Below are 8,352 nucleotides of genomic sequence, written 5' to 3' on the forward strand. Positions count from 1 at the left end.
CTATTTTATGAATTTATTTTCTGCTGCAATCTTTCTGCTCATAAAACAAGTAAACTTTAAGATGAAACTCCACTGTACAAGTGAATCCTATCACTCTGAAGATGGTTTTCACCAGTTAGACATTCATTACTTTCATATTTAGTCTCCACCCTGACCCCCAACTCTTAGTTCAACCCTGGTGCTTCATCTTTAGGTAAATGTATTACATTCATCACATGATACTCAATATAGAAATACATTTCAATCAGAATTTGTAGGATGAGATATAGTTATCACTTAGGTTTTATTTATTTATTTATTTATTCATGTTAAAAATGTCTCTGCCACAGACTTTCTTTCAAAGTATAGTCTATAATTAAGGCTGAAAATCCCTGCTTTAAACCCTTTAATTTAGGTTTTTTGAAATTTTTTGAAAAAATTTTTTAACAAAGTGAAACAAATACCTTGCTTATGTGTTACTATGATGTTTGTTCTTCTTAAGAAGTGGTAAATGCAACATCTATTTTTTTAGAATCTCATCACCAGGGAAATTTAATGACAATCTAATTTCATTAGCATGTTAATAATAAAATTTTAGATAGAAGAGAGGGTGACAAAAATATATTTTCACTGCTTTAACTACAGATAACATGACATGTTGTCCTTGGGACCAGTAATCATTAAGATTTGGATAACCTCAAAACTCTACAGAGGCATTTGAGCTCCTGTAAAAGTAAAAAATGTATAAAGTACATTTATATAACATGGTTTTATAAGATAATATTTTCTACTTATTTACAGTTAATTTTATGCAATTAAGATTATGGTGAATATACATGGATATTAGTATCATTACCATATTATTAGTTCTCTAAGAATTGCTAGAGATTTGAGAAATTTCTATGGGTTTTGAGAAAAATAAAAGACATTTGTGCAATGATTCTCAGAGACAAAAGAAAGGAGGACTGGAAGGTCCAGCTCACAACTTGAAGCTCACCACAAAGAACGATGGGTGCAGTAGAGAAATAATTACACTGAAAACCATCATAACAAAATGTGACTGAATGAGGGAAGTAGAAAGCCTGTCTAGAGCACAAGCCAGTGTGGGATGGGGAGGAGGGACATTTGGAACATTGGTGATGGGAATGTTGCACTGGTGAAGGTTTTTTTGTTTTTTTTTTTGTTTTGTTTTTTTTAAAATAAAAATAAAGAAAAAAGAGAAAAAAATAAAAACAAACAAAAAAACTAACATTACAAAAAAATAAATGAGATCATGTATGTGAAAGTTTTTTAAAAAAAAAAAGAATTGCTAGAGTTTCACTGCATTTGATAAACTGAAGAAAGATTAATTATGTATTCCTTAAAGTAAAAATAATAGTATTCCCGACCTCTAAGATTGTTAGGAAAAAAGAGAAGATGTTATACATATAAAGGAGTCTGATATTAATAAGAAAGCAATGCCAATACTGTGATGTTATTGAGAGAACATATTACAGAAGTTTCCCAACTTCAGATCCCAGTCAGATTGCTTGTCAGTTCTGTATTGTTAGGCAAACTACTTACTCTTCAAGAGAATATGTGGACTTTTCCAAAGATGGAGTGAACCCCAGAACACAACCCAGCGTCAAAGTCTCAAGAGGGGAAATACTAGTGACATGACCATGGGTTTAGGAGCACATGTGCCCTTCTCCTTTGCTCCAAGTTAGTTTATTTAGGGTTTCTCCCAATCTTCCCCACATAGGGATTTCTACCTCGGTTGAATCCTATTATGATTTCCAGTGGGAAGAGTTCTTGTCAGTTGATATTATTGGAGCTTCCTTTCCTGGCTTTTGTTCCTGCTGGTCTCCTTAGTTCTTAGTTATAGTTTCCACTAGGTGTGTCCTGGTAGTCTTAGGGTAACTTCTTCAAAATATGTCTCTTGATTTTATTATGTCCCAAGAACTTTGAGTACATCCCAAGAACTCATTGCCATGGGGAAGGCATCTTTCACTGCTTTAAAACACTGCCTTTGGCTTTTAAAATTCTTTTACTTGAAATCTTATCTATTCTGGCTTGAAAGGGTCTTGAGATTACATACAATCTGAGTTCACTGTTATTAACTGGGAAGAAGGGAAATGTTTTTATTCATTCATCCCCAATGTGGTTTTACTAGAGCAGACATAAAGACACCATCTTAATACATCTGAAATTTATCTTGAGCTTCATATTGGCTATTGCACTGAGGCTGCTAAACATTTTCTGATTCATTACTCAAATGACTCATGCTCCATTTAGTGTGGTGGGAATACATGGAGAAGTGGCCAGATCCGACTGGGTGAGTAAGTGACTGGCCAGAGTCTCTTGCATTTTGTTACCTAGGTTGTTAATTTGCTAGAAATCTCAAGATGTTAATGTTCCTCTGAAGTGCCTGGCTGACATTAAGAAGGCTCTTTCCCTACTCTCGAGAATGTGCCAAAATTTTCCCTTTATTAAGTGGAAAAAGAGATATTCCCAGTTTTCACATTTCAAGTTTATTCCATGTTGTCATAACAGGGTAGCCAATTTAAAAATTAAAAAAAATGTACTTATATCTGTGTATTTAGATTTATCTGTGTTTATTTGCATGCATGTCACATGTATGTGGCACATGCATGCCATTTTACTTTAACCAAACTATAGCCACTGGCTTAAAAATATCTTGGAAACTGCAATCCATTCCCCAGTGCATTAAGTTAGTCAATATACACATCATTTTTATGATCTGGAACTTTCCCATATACAAGTACCTTTGACCCTCTACCACAGAGCTTGGCAAAAGGATAATTGCTGGTGTCTGAACACGGGGAGCAAGGATCTGTGACAGTGTCTCTTGAAATGACATTACAGGTCAGGGCATAAACTACTTTCCTTTGCTATGTGTATTCTGTCTCTTTGTCAGCAATTAATTTTATGTCCAAAGACAAAGTATATGAAAGAAGATTCTAGGAAATGTTTTAAAGGGATTTACTCTCCTCAGTAGTCAAAACAAATCTGGAAATGCCTGTATATATATACACACGTATATATATCTACATATATATATATATATGTAATATATATATTTATTTAGTGTGACTTTACCACTAAAATAAAGTGTGACACTCCTCAATAAAACTTTTATTTACTGCAAAATACTAACATCATTATCCACAATGAATGTAAGGCAAACACTCTACCTACTGTACTATCATTCTGGCCCCAAATGACTAATTTTTGGAATTATTATGAAATGGTTAATGAAAATAATTTGTTCAACATAGGATAGAAAATAAATTGGATAATTTCAGCAAATGAAAATATGCAGAAATTTATAAGAATAAGGTCCTCTTGTGTCTAAAGAGATAGGACAGGGTTAAGGTATTCTGCATGCAGCCATTCCTGGTTTGATCCTGTGAAGTGCCTTTATTTCCTGACCACTCTACTGAGCACAGTATCAGTAATAGCCCTGAAGACTGCTGGGCAAGGTGCCAACACCCTACCAAATTTGTATTTGTTTTTAAAAGATCACTCTCCTCCTCTATTTATTTGTTTGTTTGTTTGGGGGGCCAAACTCAGTGGGTCCCAGAACATACTCCTGGCTCAGCACTAAGACATCATTCCTGATGGGCTAAGGGGACCATAAGGGGTTCTGGGAATTGAACCCAAGTTGGCCGGCCATATGGAAGGCAAATGCCTTACCTACTTGACTATCTCTCTGCCCCCCCCTCCAGTCCCCAAGTTTAAACTGTAGGCTAAATTACAAGGACAGAAAAAAATAATTTTTTCCAACTAGATATTTTAAAAGATTGTTTTCCTCTACTTTTGTTTGTATATTTAAGTGTTATCCTCTGCATATAGAAACAGATTTGGGAAGATTGTTATCCATTTCTTATCGTTTTCATTCTCTTAGTAGGCTAGTGACATATTGTGTTTAAAGCCAGCATTCTTTGACTTATTCATACCTGTAGCTGGACACCTGTCCTTAAGACTGTTCTACAATGGGCAGTTGTAGTCTGTATGGTTGGCCAGTGGTTTTTATTTTTCCTACAATGTCAGATAGGTATTATTAGTACTTCATTAACTGATGATTGAAGACCACTCTTGATCTCAGCTCTTTAAAATGTATGGTGATCCCTGTAGCCTTCAAAGAAGTTTTAGTGGGATTGAAGTTACCTGGAATTACTAAAGCCATTGTCTTATTGTTTGCTAATATAAGAAAGGAAGTGGAGGACTGAAGTCTCTTTTCATAGCAGCTAATGAAGCAGCTAATAATTCAAATGTCACTCAAAGCTAATATTGTTAAGACAGACCATCTTGTTTTCATAAAGGTCCTGGGGTGGCTGGACAATTACATATATTCATTTTGTGGAAATTTATTTTTTCAAATAAATTGAAATATTCAAGAAAAGCTATTATTATTGATGACTTCTCAGTGTGAAAATAGGTTTTTAAATTACCAAAGTTGAATTGTAAAAGATTATAAAAGTTTCATGTACATATCATTAAAAATCAATGTCTGTACCAGTGTATTTTAATCTTTTCTGACTAGGGCTCCCTATGGACCTTGTTTACTTTCTGTGACACTCTCTACTTAACCCCTTATTGTTGTACTCTTCATTTATTTAATTTCCACCTCAGGCCCCATTGGAACATATTGGGGACACATGGTAGAGGACTGTTAGATTACATCTTGTTTTACCCAAAACAAAGATCATCCCTAGTTTATTTGTATCTGTGTGTTTACAATTTGATTTAACCTAAAGCAAAGATTATCTTATACTTAAACCTGGGTGGGACAGACTCAAGATAACCTGAATTAATTTTCCTTACTCTGTCCTTACTTTCCTAGGTGGGACAGGCTCAAGATAACCTGAGTTAATTTTCCTTACTCTGTCCTTCCTTTCCTACCTGGAGGTAGTCTCTGTACTCAATAAAAAAGACAGTTCTGGCAGGCAGCTTTTCTCCATATGAGGTACAAGATTGCCAGACTACGTGTTTCACCCTCAGCCTGGTTTGAATTATTTCATGTGTGACTCGTTCAAAAGGATTCAGACTTGTTCACCCGGGTTTGGAAATATGGGGGAAATGTGGGGTGATTTTTTACAGAGAACATTTAACCAAATGTCCAACCAAAATGTTGGTCTATACTACATTACATTCACCATTAGACACGGACAGAGAGGGGGGAAGAGAGAGGGGAGAGAGAAAAGGGGGGAGAGAGAGGGGAGAGGGGGGGAAAGAGAAGGAGAGAGAGAGAAGGAAGAGAGAGAGAGAGAGAGAGAGACTAAGAGAGAGAGAGAGAGAGAGAGAGAGAGAGAGAGAGAGACTAAAAGAAGCCAAGAGGTAATTTAGTGGTCTTAAGCTAGAATTTCAGCTTCTGTCCCTGACATCACATTGTCTGCAAGAACTTTTGGAATTTATCTTGGAACTGAATTGTGATTATCCCTGGAGCACCACCATGTACAGCCTCCTCAAACTAAGAACAGTATGACAAAAGTCAATTCACACTTTTTTTTTTTTTAACAAAATGCTACTTTTGCATAGCTTGGAATTAGACTCAGCCATTAAATTAAAGACACCAGGGGCCGGAGAGATAGCATGGAAATAAGGAATTTGCCTTGCACGCAGAAAGACAGTGGTTCGAATCCCGGCATCCCATATGGTCCCCTGAGCCTGCCAGGAGTGATTTCTGAGCATAGAGCCAGGAGTAACCCCTGAGCACTGCCGCTGTGACCCAAAAACCAAAATAAAATAAAATAAAATAAAATAAAGACACCATTGACTAGATTTTCATCTAAAGATTTATTATCAACTGCTTTATTTAGTGTACTTTCATGAATAATGTAGCTTCTGTATGAATCATAACATATTTAATAGTCAGAAGACATTAACTTGTTCCTGTTATTTTTGATCCATAAGAGAGCATGGAGCACCCCATTGAAAGGAGCCTATTAGGGAAGAGAAATATAAGGAACTTTTAGATATATGAATATGCACTTATTTTTTACTTTGTGGATGAAACTGAATTCTAAAATTAGTTTCTGGGTGTCTGCTCCCTAAAGTGGCTTAGTGGTGTTCATTGCTGAGGACAATGAAGTGTTCAAATGCCTAATATGTACCTGGTGGATCAATGAAGAACTCAGAAAGCTGGTAATTACCATATTTGGCCAATATGCTTTTTAAATTTCTTTTAAAAACAGCATATTTTAAACAACGCTGCAATGAATATAGGAAGGGATTTTTGTATTGTATTTTTGTGTTCCTAGGATATATCCCTAGGAGTGGTATAGCTGGATTGTATGGGAGCTCAACTTACAGCTTTTGGAGAAATCTCCATAATGCTTTTCACAAAGGTTGGACCAGACAGCATTCCCACCAGCAGTGAATAAGAGTTCCTTTCTCGGGGCCGGGCGGTGGCGCTAAAGGTAAGGTGCCTGCCTTGCCTGCGCTAGCCTTGGATGGACCGCGGTTCGATCCCCTGGTGTCCCATATGGTCCCCCAAGCCAGGAGCGACTTCTGAGCGCATAGCCAGGAGTAACCCCTGAGCGTCACCGGTTGTGGCCCAAAAACCAAAAAAAAAAAAAAAAAAAAAAGAGTTCCTTTCTCTCCACATCCCCGCCAGCACAGCTTATTCTCATTCTTTGTGATATGTCAATCTCTGTGGCATGAGATGGTACCTCATAGTTGTTTTGATTTGCATCTCCCTGATGATTAGTGATGTGGAGCATTTTTTCATGTGCCTTTTAGCCATTTGTATTTCTTTTTTGTCAAAGTGTCTGTTCATTTCTTCTCCCCATTTTTTGATGGGGTTAGATGTTTTTTTTTTTCTTGTAAAGTTCTGTCAGTGCCTTGTTATTTTGGATATTAACCCCTTATCTGATGGGTATTGAGGGAATGGTTTCTCCCACTCAGTGGGTGGCTCTTTTATTCTGAGAACTATTTCCTTTGAGATGCAGAAGTTTCTTCAGCTTAATATAGTCCCATCTGTTTATTTCTGTTGTTTACATCAGCATTGTTGTTTACAGCAGCATTGTTTACAATAGCCAGACTCTGGAAACAGCCTAGATGCCCCTCAATAGATGAATGACTAAAGAAACTGTGGTACATATATACAATGGAATATTATGTGGCTGTCAGAAGAGATGAAGTCATGAAATTTTCCTATACATGGATGTACATGGAATCTATTATGTTGAGTGAAATAAGTCAGAGGGAGAGAGATAAAAACAGAATGATCTCACTCATCTATGGGTTTTGAGAAAAATGAAAAATATTTGTGTAATGATTCTCAGAGACAAAACAGAGGAGGACTGGAGGGTCCAGCTCCTGACATGAAGCTCATCACAGAGCTTGCTGGGAGCAGTCACAGAAATAATTACACTGAGACCTATCATAACAAAATGTGACTGAATGAGGGAAGTAGAAAGCCTATTTAGAATACAGGCCAGTGTGGAATGTGAAAAAGGGACACTTGGGATATTGGTGATGGGAATGTTGCACTGGTGAAGGGTTTTTTTAATATATAAAAAAAAAATCAAGAGAAAAAAATATTTTTTAGGCATTTATTGAAAAAAAAACAGCTTATTTATTTTCCCATATGTAGATAGCAATTTTAATATAGTGATCTACAATTTAAACATGCATATATCTAAATCACTGTATATAGATAATATTGCATAAATATGTAAAAATATTTGGACATATACTACATGATTAAAACCAAAAGCTATAGGAAATGACAAGTCTGTAGGGTTTCAATTTTTTTTCAGCTGCTTGGGGAAAAAAATGGGTATTAATAGATTTGGCTCCACAGGGATAGTTTTTCATCAGTCACCATGTCTGTTACATGGAAAGCTCTTTTCCCATCACTTTCCTATTTTAAATCTATTCCCCTGCCCTGGCTTATTGAACCTTTCTGAAATGTGCCAGGCAGAGAATCTTGCCTCGCCTCTCAACTCGGAATTAATAACGTCTTCACATTTTCATGGCCTTTTCTGAAAAGGGAGCTTTCATTTATGTTTCACTCTCAATTGAAATAAATTGATTAGCATCATAGAATTGTGTTTCACCACAGACATTTTGAAACAAAAGACAGCTTTCTTGATGTGGTAAGGGAAGAGAAAGTCTTAGTTTCTTTACACTCCAAGGAATTAGGGGCAAAGGAATTGCTTTATCATCACATGTTGTTGAATCCTAAACAATGGTCAGGTTTCCCTTATTCCTTTGTGCTTGCTTTTTCCCCCAGAGTAATGGCAGGTGACAAATTCTTAGTGTTTAGAATTCAGCTTTCTTTGGGATCTCTCTCATGCCCTCCCCATACTTTTTTGAACTTTTCTCTCTTATTTTCTATCTCCACTTTTGCCTATGAATTTTCTG

Source organism: Suncus etruscus, chromosome 7 (genome assembly GCF_024139225.1).
Source record: "Suncus etruscus isolate mSunEtr1 chromosome 7, mSunEtr1.pri.cur, whole genome shotgun sequence".
NCBI classification, from domain to species: domain Eukaryota; kingdom Metazoa; phylum Chordata; class Mammalia; order Eulipotyphla; family Soricidae; genus Suncus; species Suncus etruscus.